The sequence below is a fragment of the Ranitomeya imitator genome, chromosome 6, assembly GCF_032444005.1.
Source record: "Ranitomeya imitator isolate aRanImi1 chromosome 6, aRanImi1.pri, whole genome shotgun sequence".
NCBI classification, from domain to species: domain Eukaryota; kingdom Metazoa; phylum Chordata; class Amphibia; order Anura; family Dendrobatidae; genus Ranitomeya; species Ranitomeya imitator.
In genome coordinates, this window is record NC_091287.1 from 256969949 (window position 1) to 256987500 (window position 17552).

General features: G+C 45.1%; 1 protein-coding gene across 1 annotated transcript in view; it reads right to left on the reverse strand.

Annotated features, from left to right (window-relative positions):
• The window catches only part of BASP1 (brain abundant membrane attached signal protein 1), a 133172-nt gene extending 124946 nt beyond the window's left edge, over positions 1 to 8226 (reverse strand). Inside the window, exon 1 of the mRNA XM_069730588.1 lies at positions 8070 to 8226. The gene's annotated coding sequence lies outside the window, so the exon portion shown is untranslated. The remainder of the gene's footprint in view (positions 1 to 8069) is intronic.
• Between the last annotated feature and the right edge of the window lie 9326 nt (positions 8227 to 17552).

Here is a 17552-nt window from a genome sequence, read left to right on the forward strand (position 1 = left end):
GGTCAGTAGACTGATCAGGGTGTAAAAACTGCTCAAGCTTCCAGCACAGCTCTGCTCTGCTGTGCTCAGCTCTGCCTCTACCACAGATTTGTTACATCAAGTTAACCTTTGTTTACAATACACTTTGTGCTTCTGTCTACACCTTTGTCAGACCTACTTTATCCTCTGCCAATACTACTCTGTTGATACAAATGGCAAAGGATTATCTTCTGCCATATAAATAAACAGGTCAGCATTTGCAGCTTTATATCATTCATCTGTCAGCAACATGTATCAAAGTTCAGCAGTGCATCCACAAAGGTTATTTCAAGCTCCATTATGAGGGAGACAGTAGAACAAAGTGCAGAACAGTTGAGCTGTGCTGGAATCCGGCTAACAGATCACTAATGTGAAAACACACATATATGCAATTATATCGCCGTATATGGCAGAAGACAAAAACTGGTCTGGGAAAATAGTGTACAGAGACACAGTGTTCTCAATGTTTAAAATACACTGTCACTCTTAGAACATAGCAGAGCTATGCTGTAAGGCAGGTGAGAAAGACTGTGCGGTGCATGCTTGACCGAGAGCACTGCAACTACAGCAGGATGGATCCAATGGCAATTGGAGGGTAAACGGGACATCTACTGCCTAGAAGAAAGATCATATTAACAATCGTTCCATGTTCACGTAAGTTCGGTCAACAAGTCTAAAGAGGCTATTAAATGACCCTACATGTAGCAGATCAGTCATTGTTTAATGGCAACACTAGGCCAGTGTAAGCGCAGTCTTACCACAATATTCTGTAGGAGAGGTCTACCTGGTTCAAGTGTTTTATGACACACAACTGAATTACATAATAGGAGCACAAAAGTGAATTAAAAAGTTGCAATAAATCTCCAAAATGACATACATATAAAATATCTAAATCAATTTTCAGTGGAGATTGTCATATGCTAGAGCAGCTAATTAGCAGTATGACAGTCTGAATGGTGTTGTGATCAAAGCTCACATGCCACCAGCTTCTGCATCATGAGCATGTGGTTTTGTTGATGCAAAAACTGGTGGCATGTGAGCTTTGATCACAACACCATTCAGACTGTCATACTGCTAATTAGCTGCCCTAGCATATGACAATCTCCACTGAAAATTGATTTAGATATTTTATATGTATATCATTTTGGAGATTTATTGCAACTTTTTTTTGTCCTAGGTTGGGCAAGACCCTGATCAGATTGTTTTCTGAAATTGGATTACGGTATATGGATATACCGATTATCCAAAACTCTTTTGCAAGTACGTTATTTGAGTTTTAAAATAAAAATTCAGTGAATTGTTTTCAAACTATGTTTTGGCTATTCTGATTTCTAAAGAATTGCGCCATTTGAAGAGAAACATCTTGGGCATTGATAACAATGGCCAAGTGGAAATCCATAATCCACCAACACCTATCATAATGAATACTGCCTGATTAAAAGAACCACCAGATCAAAGAATTGATTCAACAGCTAATTGAGCTCCTATTTTAGAACACTTCAGATTGTGACATTGTTGAGGGGGGCCTTCATTTTACCATTTTTGTTTTAGGACATTGTATGTCAATATTAGACAGTTAATAAAAATAAGAATGGATTCCCTTATTTTTTGTGTAGGTGATTAAGTGCAATCAAAAGAAAATATTCAAAAGTAATCTTTACAACTCAAGTACAAGGGTTAAGTACATGGACATGGACATTATGCCTGTAAATTTGTTTCAGTTCAATATTCAAAGGAATGCTTCATGAGAAAATAAACTTCTGTTTAAAACATAAGATTTGTTTGTTTTTTTTTTAAATTTCTGTTTCACTATGGTTTTCACTTTGGCCACTGATCCATGTAACAGACTGACACGTTTCAGCAGTCATCTCCATCATTGAAGGCAGAATTACAAGGAATGGTAAAATCTATGCATACACTCCTCAATATTGAAATTACCACCAAGAGGGAAAAGTAATGTAAATGATGGGGGGAAAAAAAAAAAATCTCAAATGTATTAGCTGTGGAGCAAGAGCACCATGCACAGAAATACATGAACGTATATGCCTTGGCATACTATCAATAAGGTTGGAGTTACACTTAACATATGAAAAATTGGTCTGAGTCTCCCTGCCGAGAGTCAGACGAGTGTTCTCCTTATAGTCATCCGTGTGTAATGCGTTGGCAATGCGATTTTCTCGTATCATGTATCCATATGACATCCGTATGGCTTTACATTTCCCACTGCTTTTCCTCATTGAATTTAATGGCTCAATGGGCTGAAATGAGGAAAATGTGCGCTTATTTCTTGCAATTCGCACGGATGGCCTGTGTGGTGTCAGAGTTTCTCACACCCATAGGCTTGCATTGGCTAGTCTCAGACGACATACGCATAATCGTAGCATGCAGCAATTTTACACGCACGGGGAATACGCCTGAGAAAAATAAAATATGGTGATAGGAGCTTCCCCATAGATTAACACTGGTCCGAGTGCTATGCTATGTCTTCTCACATAGCACTCGCCCGTATTCTACGGTAGTGTGACTCCGGCCTAAGGTTGCTACTGGTTGACTGTGGAGTATTCTGCCACTTTGAATGCAGATGGACATACAAATCATCAAGATCTGCTGCTGGCCGCTCCCTTTGCATCATTCAACCAATGATATCCCACTCAATGGGAGACAACTCCAAAGATTCTGCAGGGCATGCCAGCATATCTAGGCCATGCAGGCTGATCAGATTTGCATGCGTTCCGGCGGGTCTGGCGTTGTCATGTTGAAAAACAGATCCTGGAACACTTAGAAAGGAATGACAGCTTCCCGGTTTCCACGATTTATCAATTCTGCTTTGCAAGTGAAATTGGACATCATATACCAAGCTCAAGACATGAAAAAGTGTCTACATAAACCCATCAGATGTTTGCACGACATTGGGCTACGAGCCAGGAGTCAAGCTATTGGTGTTTCATTGACCCCAACACCACTGCTCTCAAAAAGTTACCAGTGTGTAAAAATAGACAGCAATGCAGGCTGGAAGGGAGGTCTGTTCTCTTTATTGATGAGTTATGCTTTTGTCTTTGTGATTGGTCTGTAAACCATGTGGGCTATACCATGAAGAGGCTTTCATGAGGCAACGTCACAAATCGGGTTATAGTGTAGGGTGGCAAATGGTCTGGTCCTCTACTCTTCATTCTAGGTACAGCTTGGCATTACATTGATTTGATTTTGCCAAAGAGACATTTTTTTTTAACCATGACAATGCCAGGCTACATGTTGCTCCTACTACTGAGAACAGTCTGTATGGCCTTAATGTGTCACCATGGCCTGCAGAGTCTCCGAACTTTTCTCCCATCAAGAAAAATTGAGACATCATTGGTCAGCCATTAATAATCTCATTGATAGCATGCCACAGTGTGCATCTGCGTGTATTTTTGTGGTGTGCACGCTCAATATTGAATAAATCATAGAACAGATTCATCATCTATTTTTTTTTTTTGTAATTTCTTTTGTCTTGTGGTATTAGTTGCCTTTTTTTCTGCCAAATTCTTCAAATTGGTGCATGTAATACATGAATTTGGCACACAGTCAAAAGTAGTCTTTTTTCCTGTCTTGAAGTGTGACCATTTTAGCCCAAAAAGTCTCACATTTTGCAAAATTGCACATACACTGTGCCAAAATACTGGCACGTACTCAAAAATACACCAGTGGGGGAGCTGGAGTTGGGCCAAACTTTGCAGCTTTTTAAAAAGTTGCAATTAATAAAATCAAAAGAAAGACATCTGGAATCGCTATGATCTGCCCAACAAACCAGAAAGCCCCCACATAAAACAGACTTCAAAACAGATGCAAATAGAACAGTGAAGTGAAGAGAGAAAAAAAAAAACAGAGCTAAAACCAACAAAAAGCGCAAAGGCAACGAGGAATAATTTCAAAATTTTGCTGCCATATTTTCATCATTTGCAGATCAATCTTGTTTCCGTAATGCCACAACTTGTGTTGCAATTTCACTGTAGAGGGGTGTAGGACAAATTACATAGGATCCCCCTTTCCCAAGAGATGATGGCTGCACTTTAGCTCCTTCCTGTTGCAGATTTAATTAGTAAAAAACACAGGTGACATTTCCTTTTAAGATATTAACCAGCAACTTGCACCACTTATTTGCTTTTATACGTGGGTGGGAGGGAAGACAGTCATATTAATTAGACTATGATAAGCACAATACCTAGATTACGACCCCAAACACGCCACATCGTGGGCACCTCTCAGTCTGGATTGGAGAAGTATGGGGCACGGGATAAACCCTTCAAGTCCCTTGAACTAATACAAGTTCTACAAAGTTTGTTTTTTGCCGATATCCCTGAGCAACTGAATCTAATGACTTTTGGATTAATTGTGTATTTCTAACAGATGCTGCTTCTCATATTGATTATTGCCATTTACAGCTTCCTCTGCCCATATTCAGCCAATCCTCATTACAGTGAAGACTATGGAGGATGTACAGGCATTCATCTTTACCTCGGCTGGGGGATCTCAGCTGTAATGAAACATGCACTGTAATTTTAGTCTGCATTCAAGCATCAAAGTAAGAAACAAGCAATTTCGGAAATGGTCATCGCTGAATGCAATGCAACAATAGTTGTCAAATTGTTCTCTCATATATATCTGTCTATAGAGAAACATAAGCGTCAATCAGGCGCAGATGATGGCTGCACAATGGTGGCTTTTAATTGGTGCAGATGTGCAATATTCATGGCACAAGGCATGCTATAAATTGGAGCACAGGTGGATTTGCACAGGACTGCAAGCATGAAAAACTGCTCAGCGCTGTCATTCCTATACTCCATTTACATAAAAAGGTTAATTGGACAATCAGAAAAAAAAAAAAAAAAATGTAAACCTTTGTAACCGTCACAGCCCCCAATTCTTAGTTTGACCCAAGTGCCAGCCACAATTGATTTATTGTGTGAAATTAAATATAAATCAGCCTGGAAAGTAAAGCCAACCTAAGCCGCCGCTGCGCCGCATGATGTCAGTTTACAATTCTGACCAGAAACATCAGATTTTTACAGAAAAGCTTAACATTAGCTGTCCATCTATAGACACTCGGGTTGGAGAAGAAATCTGATAAGAATTGCTGGCTGTGATATAGAGTAGCATGGTGCGAATGCTGCCAAGTTCATTTTCACCTTCCTGGCAGCACAGTGCCAATTTGGCCTTGAGCGATGGGAGACAAAATGGTTACTATGGATACACTTGTCTAGTAGCTACGGCCGTGCGAGTATTCGTTCGGCCATATTACGGCACAGTGTGAATACTGTATATTAATCAAACAAAACAGAATTGAATATGATTACGAGAAAGCAAGAAACTGTCCACCCATTCCAAAGAAAGGACAGCACACATCCAAATTTTACAACGGAAATGAGATCAGAAAGCCGTACGGCAACCAGATCACTAGTGCCAAATATTCAGGGATGAACGGATCGGTTTACGGGATTCCGGCCCAGCATCCAGGTCAGTGGTGTCTGGAGGATAGCCGAAAGCTCATGAATCTTACCTTCTGGCGCCCCCGAAGTATCAGTTGATTGGTCACCTTTACGAGGAGACGCATAGATGACGCTGCACCAGCCTTGGCTAATCAAAAGCTGGGCAGGCGGTGCCAGAGGGTGAAACATTCGGGGCCTCCTGTCTGCACACCAGATACCACTCAGCTATATCCTGGGCCGGAGTCCCACAAATCGATCTGTTCATCTCTAGTTGTCAGGTAGAAATCAGTCAGCCTCCGATTTCTCAGATCTTAAAAGGGAACCCGTGACCAGATTCCTGCTGCCTGAGCCATGGGCAGGTATATCAGAGACTTGCTGCACAATTGCAGTCTAATATGGATGGCTTTCTTTTAAACCATATTGCCATGGGCCATAGGGACAGATCAGATTAGTCTTATGCAGTCCCCAACCGGCTTGTCCCACCCACTTACAGATGATTGACAGATCTCTCCCTATGCACATATTGTGACTAGACGGGTCTCGCCCTAGGAGTCCAACTACATATACACTGCCAGATTTTAGAAGTCCACAATCAGTCATGTTGAAAGTTCTACCACCGCCAGCAAAGCTTGACTGACAAGATTTTAACTGTGCTCCTCCTGCCATCTTGCTCATGCTCAGTAGAAACTACAGTCTCCATAAAACTTACAGCATGGCCTTCAGTGTTTCTAACACTATTTGCTGCAAAAACCAAATTCACCAAGGGCGACGCTGCACGTATTTACATTATGTGTTAGGCAGAGCATGGTAGATTTGCCCAGACTTCAGATTGATCTTTATGTCAATCTCAGTGCTAAGAGCGGGAGGGAGGAAAAGAAAACTACTGATGGGGTGCAAGTCTACCAAACCAGCCCCATTAATGGGATTTACACATTTTCTATGTAAAAAGCCATGAATTAAAAAAAATAAATAAAAAAAAGGAATGGAAGAAGTCCAGAAACATTCCAGCTAGTGCTGTGAGGGATGTATCATTGACCTGACACGGCGGTGACCTTAAATTGGCTGGGTTTTTTCACAATTTTTTTTTTAAACCGTGTCAAAAAAAAAAAAGAAGGTGTGAAGAGATCTGAAACAAATTGTGTGCATTTTTTGTGCTTACATTTAAAAAAATAAATAAATAAATAAAATTTACCGTAGGCAGAACACCATTGAAGCTAACAAGAACGGTGGCTCAGTGATTAGTGCTTTGCAGTGCTGGGATCCAGCCCCACCATGAACAATCATCTACAAGGAGTCTGTATGTTCTCCTGGTGATTGTGTAAGATGCCTCCAGATTTTCTGGTTTCCTCCCAAAATCTAAAGACATACTGATAGGGAATGTAGATTGTGAGCCCTAATGGAGACAGTGATGACGTCTGGAAGGCACCATGGGATTAATGGCGCTATATAAGCATAATACAATACAAGCAGCTTTCTGCCTCCTATTTGCTCACATGACTGCCAAGATGGCTCACCCACCGATCATTTGCGCAGCTCTGCCCACCCAATAGGGTCACCGATAGGGATGTACGAGGGTACATCGTCACTTTCCCATTCTGATGAATAAGCCTGGTCACCCGGCCATCCACCCCATCCACAGGTGATATATGTAGCAGCTGAAAATATACAGTCGTCGCCATTATGAAACATTGCCTGCACACATCGAACCCAATAGAACCCATTATCTGTATCCACATAGCAGCATGCAATGCCAAGAACATATATTAGTACTGCTCACATGCAATGGATATGGGTGGATGTAGGGGGGAACTCCACAGGTGCTTCATGACAAAGTGAGGCAATAGCTGCCATCTTTAGAAATCTAGATACTGGCATAGCCTCTGCCCAGTTTAGAGCAGATCACTTGGCAATGCCAGCTTTGCATGCAGCATTTCTGACAGTGGGGATCTGGCTAAGAGGGATACAGGGTACCAAGGAGAGCAGCTCTCCACGCCCCACACCTCTGCGCATGCGTGAGTCAAAGACAAAGGAATTGGTAATTACTGTAAAGTCTCATTCATTTGCACTGCAGTATTGTTCTCCTAACCAGAGCCCGAGGTGGACGGATCGTCTCATCAGCCCCCACACCTGGCATTCATCTGCAGATGCTTTAAGAATCCATGTGCCCCGGATTTAGCATTGGCTCCATACTGGGTATCCCTGTATACTGTGCAGTGAGGAGCGTGTGCTCCATCCCTAACACGGCGACACAATAGCAGCCTTGCAATGGCCGCTGCAGCCGATCGCCTGCACAGCTGTCACCCAGCTGTTACAGCGTGCCAAGCTGCCCACTGCCAGGATCCTCCTGCATGGCACATCGGTGCCAGAGCTGGGTGCTCACCAGCATGGCAGGGGGCATTGAGCGCTGTCAGAAACGCCCAGTATGTATGGATGAAGCCAAGACAAAGAGCACATGAAGAGGGCAGGATTTGGGTCAGTGATCGCCCAATGCAGGCATGGCAGAGGAAGTGTGTGGGCACAGTAGCCCTAGAGGAGCAGTGTGGCACAGCTTCCTTTCCCATTTATTATGCAGAGTCTGCAGCTTACCTTGTGGTATAGTCTGTGCCTGTCCTGGGTGAGTGTGCCCTCCTGCCCTGGTGCCTGTGTCTCCCTTGCTCGGTGGCTGGCACTGTAGTGATTAGCAGGCGCTGTAGCAATGTCTGTGCTGCTGCCTCTGCATTTCTCCCTCTCCCTCCTCCCCTTCTGCTTCTCCTCCCCCATCTCCCCCTTTCCATCTTCTCTCCCACTCCCTCCCTTTCCCCAGTCCATAAGCCACTGTAGGGATTTTTTTTTTTTTTTTGTAATAAATATTAAAGTGTGTGCAGATCATTCTAGCACTCATATTTAGGAGAGCACCCTACCCTGAGCTGAGGATGGCAGCCTTCCTACTACAGCCCTGGACAGGATATTATTGGGGCACCCTGGATGTGAGGAGTAGCTGTGCCACTGTCTGTGCTTCTGTCCTCACCTACTGGGTAATTAATGGCCAGGTGATCAGCGTCCACAATGGAGATTGCACTGCTTGGACTAGCCTTATTGGCTGTGAATCCTTTAACCAGGACACAAACAGGTCTACAGCTTCATTTTTCATGAATTTAGCACACCTTTTATTAGTAGGAGTGATTGGAGGAATTAAATGCTACATGCATTTTATATTTGAAAACTGTAAGTCGGATTATTTTTCAGATGCCTACTCACAAGTTACTTTTTATTTGTATTTTTCTTCGACTGTATTTTTTTAAAAAGGAATTGAAAATGTTTGGTAAATTGTGATGTTCGTCACTTTGGCTCCCCCTGCAGGACATGGCGTGTATTAGGCGATGAAATATATGGCGACTGGGTCGTCTACGGCGTTATAGGATTGACTACTTTTATTAAAGTTTGATAACTGTTGAGAAAATCATCAGCCGTGAGAAGCACAGTTATCATGTTGCGTTTGATGGTATACAAGTACATTGACACGTGGCGGATATGGTACAGACCTTTCTACATCTACAGGATATGCTTCGTTCATCGCAATGGGATGGTTTTTGTGATTTCTGCACGGATTTTTGCAAACCGAGGCATCATGTCATTATATAGCTGGGATTAATATGCCCATGTCAGATCTGGGTGTGAGGGGGCGTGCGGGCTTCGGTGGCACCTGTGCCCAATGCTAATGATGGAGGTTCCGGATTAATGTCTGGTAGCTCCTAAGCTCTTTTATTATTTCATGCTGGGGTGTCCGGTTTTACATGGAAATATCTAGAACGCTGTTTCCCTCCGATGACTGTATTGTCCACACTGACCATTGTGATTCAATAATGCGGTTCAGCTGACGGTTTTTTCACACCGAGTGTCCATGTGAAATCAGATCGGAGCATGCGCTTCCAGATTTTTAATTGAATTCTATCGTTGCACCCAAAAAAAAAAAAAAAAATCAGGTCCCATGCGGATCATGTGTATAGCATCTGAATTTTACAGCTAAATTGCAATTCTTACCACAGAAACTTTGTGTGATCATGTTAATTTTCAAAAGTACGTGTGTTACACAGATGGCACATGGTCATAAAACACAAATATGCTGCACAGCTGCAGTCAGGTATGGATGTAAAATCGTCCAAGTTTTCTGGGCGAAAATTGAAAGAGATTTTTCGACTGCACCTGGCTTTAGGGTATGAGTTTTTTGAGGAATGTTTTCCAAAATACTCCTCAAAAAGCGCTTCAAAAATTCCCTATAAAAATAGAAGTTATGTTTTTTTAAAAAAAAAAAAAAAAAAAAGTTTTTATATACTTCAAAAAACTGTACACACATACACTTAGGCCGGAGTCAGACTGGCGAGTTTTATGGACGTATAAGAGGCGCAAAAACTACGCATTGCACACCGACCAATGATTCTTTATGGGGCAGCTCCTATCTGCCGTATATTTCTCTGCCGTATTTTACGGGCTGAGAAATCGCAGCATGCTGCATTTGTCAGCGTATTGCGCAAAAAATACGTCAATGAAAGTCAATGGGGCGAGAAAAATACGGATTACACACGGACCTACAGTGTGACTTGCGAGAAATACACCCTGGTGTTCTAGAGAAAAGCCGTCAATTCAGTGCGGTGTACAGTAAAATCACACTGACAGGTTTTAATAGAATAGGTAGAATAAATGTGTACACATAGAATAGGGGTATATATATACATATATATAAATTTATTTATATTTCATACAGCACTAGATAGCAGAAAAGCCGGTAATTCAATGCGATTTTGTACGGCCGTAAAATACGGATGTGTAATATACGGCAGATAGAAGCTGCCCCATAGAGAATCATTGGTCCGTGTGCAACGCGTAGTTTTTGCGCATCTCATACGTCCTTAAAACTCTGCAGTCATTACGGGACTACAGAATGGTAATGTATCTGTAAAAAATGTTCCGTTTGCCTTCCTTTTTTTTTATCTCGCACCCATTGACTTTCATTGGCAAGTCTCGTTCGATATATATATGCAGCCACTCACAGCATGAGCACTGACTAACATTGGTGCGAGTGCAATTTTTTTATTTTTATTTTTTTCTCCTCCCATTGCACTCCTCAAATTTATACACAGGTGGGAACGAGGCCTTAGGGTACCGTCACACTATACGATTTACCTACGATCACGACCAGCGATATGACCTGGCCGTGATCGTAGGTAAATCGTAGTGTGGTCGCTGGGGAGCTGTCACACAGACAGCTCTCCAGCGACCAACGATGCCGAGGTACCCGGGTAACCAGGGTAAACATCGGGTTACTAAGCGCAGGACCGCGCTTAGTAACCCGATGTTTACCCTGGTTACAAGCGTAAAACTAAAAAAAAACAAACAGCACATACTTACATTCTGGTGTCCGTCAGGTCCCTTGCCGTCTGCTTCCCGCACTCACTGACTGCCGGCCGTAAAGTGAAAGTGAAAGCACGTTACCGCTGTGCTCTGCTTTCACTTTACGGCCGGCAGTCACAGTGCGGGAAGCAGACGGCAAGGGACCTGACGGACACCAGAATGTAAGTATGTGCTGTTTTTTTTTTTTAGTTTTACGCTTGTAACCAGGGTAAACATCGGGTTACTAAGCGCGGTCCTGCGCTTAGTAACCCGATGTTTACCCTGGTTACAAGCGAACGCATCGCTAGATCGCATCGCTAGATCGGTGTCACACACACCGATCTAGCGATGCCAGCGGGAGATCCAGCGACAAAAGAAAGTTCTAAACGATCTGTTACGACGTACGATTCTCAGCAGGATCCCTGATCGCTGCTGCGTGTCAGACACAGCGATATCGTAACGATATCGCTGGAACGTCACGAATCGTACCGTCGTAGCGATCGAAATGGCAGTGTGCGACGGTACCCTTAGATTTAAAAACTGCTCCTGGAAACTTGAACGTGTGAATAGACCCTTAGGCTATGTGCACATGTTGTGGATTTTGCTGCAGATCTGCATCTGCGGGTCCGCAGCAGTTTTCCATGAGTTTACAGTACCATGTAAACCTATCAAAAACAGAAACCGCTGTGCCCATGCTGCAGAAAAAACGCACAGAAACGCTGCGGTTTACATTCCGCAGCATGTTCATTTTTTGTGCAGATTCCGCAGCGGTTTACACCTGCTCCTCTATAGGAATCTGCAGGTGTAAAACCGCAGTGGAATCCGCACAAAATCCGCATCAAAACTGTGGTAAATCCGCAGGTAAAACGCAGTGCCTTTTACCTGCGGATTTCTAAAATCCGCTGCAGAAAAATCCGCAGAGGTCAATTCTACCTGTGCACATACCCTTAGTGATAATTCTGATTAGTAGCAAGTTAAGAATAATCTGAACTTAGCATTAGTGTGTTGGAGAAATAGGAATCCCATATGAGCAGAGACCACTGACTGAGATGACTTCTTTTTATGCTGGTTCTCCGTGTTTCACAGTCCATGATGTGATGCTTGGACTGGCCATGGGTCTCCTGACCAGAATTTGGCAGCCTCATAAATGTCTGAAATCGAGTTTGGGTCAATTGACCTGCAGCCAGTGGCGTAACAACAAAGTTATGGGCCCCGGTGCGAACTTTCAAATGGGGCCCCCCACCATGCCAAAATATTTTCCACCCAAATTCACATTTTCCCTATTAATATTGCACACTATAGCTTTATTGCAAAGTTGTATAGTGTGACCTCAGTTGCATAACTATCCAGGGCCCCATCCTGGCATATATTTGTCCCCCGTACTGCCATTGTTATGTAATGTATAAAAGAAAATAAACCATTATACTCATCAGGGGCTAACATAGAAGTCATGGGGATCCATATGAGAAGTATAATGCACCCCCATAGTACTCCTTATAGTATAATACACTCCCCATAGTCCCCCATATAGTATTGTACACTCCTCAGTCCTCCATATAGTATAATACACTCCTCCGTATATTAAAATACACTCCTCATAGTCCTCCATATAGCATAATACACTCTTCGTAGTGCTCCATATAGTATAATACACTGCTCAGTCCTCCATATAGTATAATACACCCCTCATAGTCCTCCATATAGTATAATACACTCCTCAGTCCTCCATTTAGTATTATACACTCCACATAGTCCTCCATATATTAAAATACACTGCTCAGTCCTCCATATAGTATAATACACTGCTCATAGTGCTCCATATAGTATAATGCACCGCCATCGTCATCCATGTTGTACAATTCACTTCCCATAGTATGATGGACCATAGTTCTTCATATAGTATAATATATTCCCCATAGTCCTCAATTCAGTATAATGCAGCCCACATATAGTATAATACAGCCACCCCACAGAGTATACTGCAGCCCTGCCATACAATACAATGTAACCCCCATAGAATATAATGCAGCCCCCCTCACAGTGTAATGCAGCCCCTCCATACAGGAGCAGTGAGAAAGACATGAGCAAATGGTGACTAGGGGGCAGGGGACAAGGACACAAAGGGAGTAGGGGAGACAGGCACAATGGTAACATAGGGGGGCTAGGGAGCAAGGAAGACAGGCACAAGGGGACACGTGGGGGCTAGGAGGCAGGGGAGAAGGTTACAAGGGGACTAGTGGTCAAGGGAGACTGACACAAGGGAGACTGGCACAAGGGGACACACAGGGACTAGTTGGCCAGGGAGACTGAGAAGGGGACACACAGGGACTAATAGGCAAGGAAGACTGGCACACAGGGACAAGGGACACAAGCATAAGGGGACAAGGGAGACAGGCGCAAGGGGACACACAGGGACTAGTGGGCAAGGGACACTGACACAAGGCTACACACGGGGACAAGGGATAGAAGCACAAGGGGACTCATAGGGACTAAGAGGAAGGGGAGAAGGGCACAATGGGACACATGGGGACTAGGGTGCAATCGAGACAGGCACAAGAGGACACAAGGGGACTCCGAGGGCAGAGTAGATAGGGACGCAAGGGGACAGAGGAAGATGGGGGGGGGGACTTGGGAGGAGGGAAGAAGGGGGCACAGGGATTACAAGGACAGGGTAGATGGAGAACACACGGTGAGAAATGGGACAGGGGAGACTTGAGAGCAGGGCAGACGAGTCACACGGGGACAAGGGGCAGGGAATGCATGGGGGGTGCAGGAGGACTAAGGGCATGGGAGATGAGGAGCATTGGGAGACCAGGGGAGGAGGAACAAGGTGTGTACAGGGAGCCCAGAGGAGCACCATGACCTGAACCTGGGGACCTACTAGGACATGGGGCACGGGACAGCAGGGACGAAACGGGGCTGGTGTCACAGGGGGCCTGGGACGCTGGGGGCCGAGACGGCGACACACGGGCAGCAGACACACCTCACTTCCGCCGGTCCCGTACACCTCCATGTTCATCCCCGGATCCTCCATATGGCTGAGCCGCTGCGGCATCCCCCTCCTGGGCGGCTTGGTCCACGTGCCCCCCACTAGCTCCGGAACTGCCTGTTCCCGGTCCCAGCAGCCGCCACAGGCTTTGCCAATATGGGGGCCACCATCACCTCTGCAGATGCTGCACTGCCTTGGCCCCACACACAGCGGGTGCGCGATGAAGTGATGTCATCACGCACCCGCAGTGTCAGAGGCAGAGGGGAATGATGGGAGAGGGAGCATCAGCTGACGCTCTCTCCTCCATCATTGCTTTGAACTGTACCGGCATCATAAACGCCGGTATAGTTCACTGCGGCGGCTGCGACGGGGGCAGTCGGGTGCCTCTGACCTATCAGGCCCCTGACTTGCCAGTCTGTCGTAGTTACACCCCTGCCTCACACACACTACAGATATCACACACACACACACTACAGATATCACACACGCACACACACACACACTACAGATATCACACACACACTACAGATATCACACACACTACAGATGTAATACACACACTACATACAGTGGGGCAAAAAAGTATTTAGTCAGTCAGCAATAGTGCAAGTTCCACCACTTATAAAGATGAGAGGCATCTGTAATTTACATCATAGGTAGACCTCAACTATGGGAGACAAACTGAGAAAAAAAAATCCAGAAAATCACATTGTCTGTTTTTTTAACATTTTATTTGCATATTATGGTTGAAAATAAGTATTTGGTCAGAAACAAAATTTCATCTCTATACCTTGTAATATATCCTTTGTTGGCAATGACAGAGGTCAAACGTTTTCTGTAAGTCTTCACAAGGTTGCCACACACTGTTGTTGGTATGTTGGCCCATTCCTCCATGCAGATCTCCTCTAGAGCAGTGATGTTTTTGGCTTTTCGCTTGGCAACACGGACTTTCAACTCCCTCCAAAGGTTTTCTATAGGGTTGAGATCTGGAGACTGGCTAGGCCACTCCAGGACCTTGAAATGCTTCTTACGAAGCCACTCCTTCGTTGCCCTGGCGGTGTCCTTTGGATCATTGTCATGTTGAAAGACCCAGCCACGTTTCATCTTCAATGCCCTTGCTGATGGAAGGAGGTTTGCACTCAAAATCTCACGATACATGGCCCCATTCAATTTTTCATGTACTCGGATCAGTCGTCCTGGCCCCTTTGCAGAGAATCAGCCCCAAAGCATGATGTTTCCACCACCATGATTTACAGTAGGTATGGTGTTTGATGGATGCAACTCAGTATTCTTTTTCCTCCAAACACGACAAGTTGTGTTTCTACCAAACAGTTCCAGTTTGGTTTCATCAGACCATAGGACATTCTCCCAAAACTCCTCTGGATCATCCAAATGCTCTCTAGCAAACTTCAGACGGGCCCGGACATGTACTGGCTTAAGCAGTGGGACACGTCTGGCACTGCAGGATCTGAGTCCATGGTGGTGTAGTGTGTTACTTATGGTAGGCCTTGTTACATTGGTCCCAGCTCTCTGCAGTTCATTCACTAGGTCCCCCCGCGTGTTTCTGGGATTTTTGCTCACCGTTCTTGTGATCATTCTGACCCCACGGGGTGGGATTTTGTGTGGAGCCCCAGATCGAGGGAGATTATCAGTGGTCTTGTATGTCTTCCATTTTCTAATTATTGCTCCCACTGTTGATTTCTTCACTCCAAGCTGGTTGGCTATTGCAGATTCAGTCTTCCCAGCCTGGTGCAAGGCTACAATTTTGTTTCTGGTGTCCTTTGGCAGCTCTTTTGTCTTCACCATAGCGGAGTTTGGAGTCAGACTGTTTGAGGGTGTGCACAGGTGTCTTTTTATACTGATAACAAGTTTAAACAGGTGCCATTACTACAGGTAATGAGTGGAGGAAAGAGGAGACTATTAAAGAAGAAGTTACAGGTCTGTGAGAGCCAGAAATCTTGATTGTTTGTTTCTGACCAAATACTTATTTTCCACCATAAAATGCAAAAAAAAATGATAAAAAAACAGACAATGTGATTTTCTGGATTTTTTTCTCAGTATGTCTCCCATAGTTGAGGTCTACCTATGATGTAAATTACAGACGCCTCTCATCTTTTTAAGTGGTGGTACTTGCACTATTGCTGACTGACTAAATACTTTTTTGCCCCACTGTATGTAGTGTGTGTATGACATCTGTAGTGTGTGTGATATCTGTAGTGTATATAACACGCACTACAGATATCACACACACACACACACTACAGATGACACACACACACACACACACACTACAGATATCACACACACACTACAGATGTCATACACACACTACAGATGTCATACACACACTACATATATAACACACGCACTACAGATATCACACACACACACACACTACATATATAACACACACACACACACACTATAGATATCACACACAAACACACCAGCTCATACACACATCTCACACTTCTCTCTGGTAAAGGGAAGGCTGATATTAACCTGCAGCTCCTCAGCGTCTCCTGCTTGCACACCGCTGTCATGTCCCGCCCCTCCCCCGCTCTCCCCTTCAGTCCCGGGGCTCAGAGCAGGAGAGCTGTCACAGTCTCACAGTGCTGACTGCTGGAGCTGCTTCCAAGTTCCTCTCCCATACCCCGGCTGCCCCCTCCCCCTAGATACGCCTGGGACTGTTGCCGTGCGGGAGGGATCTCCTCCTGCACTGCAACATGGTGTCGGCCGGTGCCTCTGACCTGCCGGGCGGAGGGCCCCTGACCAGCCGGGCCCCGTCGCAATGGCGACCGCTGCGACCGCGGTAGTTACGCCACTGCCTGCAGCCATTCGGTGCATCGCGGTCCAAGCATGGACTGCAAAACACAGATGTGTTAAACTGGTGTAATAGGCCAGATTAACCCCCCGCCCAGAATATACCCGGGGTTAAAGTGGCCTAGGCCAGATTTTGTGCGCTGTTTGGGACCCCCTGTGTGATGTCTGTGGCCCCATTCTTGAGTATATTAAAGATTAAAGCATATTAAAGTTCAGATTTTTCACGTTTATGAGCACCATTGAGTGATATACTCAAGAATTACATAATTTTTCAACATTTTAGTGTTTAAAACTCTGGGCCAGATTATACCCCGGGTATATTCTGGCCTAGCCCAAACTATACCCCGGGGTACAAATTGGACTAGTCCAGTTTATACCCCTCCAGGTCAAAATATACCCCAGCTATTGTAGATCAGATTTTTCAGGCTTTTGAGAACCATTGAGTGACATTCTTAATAACGGGGCCCCAGGCAGCACCCAGGGCCCCAGGCAGCACATAGAGGTCCCAGGCAGCACACAGGGGCCCCAGGAAGTGCATGGGGCCCCAGGCAGTGCACAGGGGCCCCAGGCAGCGCACAGGACCCCAGGCAGCCCACAGGGGCCCCATGCAGCCCACAGAGCCCCAGGCAGTGCACGGGGCCCCAGGCAGTGCAAAGGGGCCCAAGGCAATGCACAAGGGCTCCAGGCAACGTACAGGGCCCCAGGCAGCGCACAGGGACCCATTTAGCACACGAGGTCCCAGGCAGCGCACAGGGGGCAGAGAAGGTGCTCAAGGGAGGGGGAAGTGACAGTGTGCAATGGGGGAAGAGACAGCACGCAGGGCCCCTGTGCACTGTCTCTGCCCCCTGTGCGCTGTCTGGGATCCCATGTGCGCTGTTTGGAACCCCCTG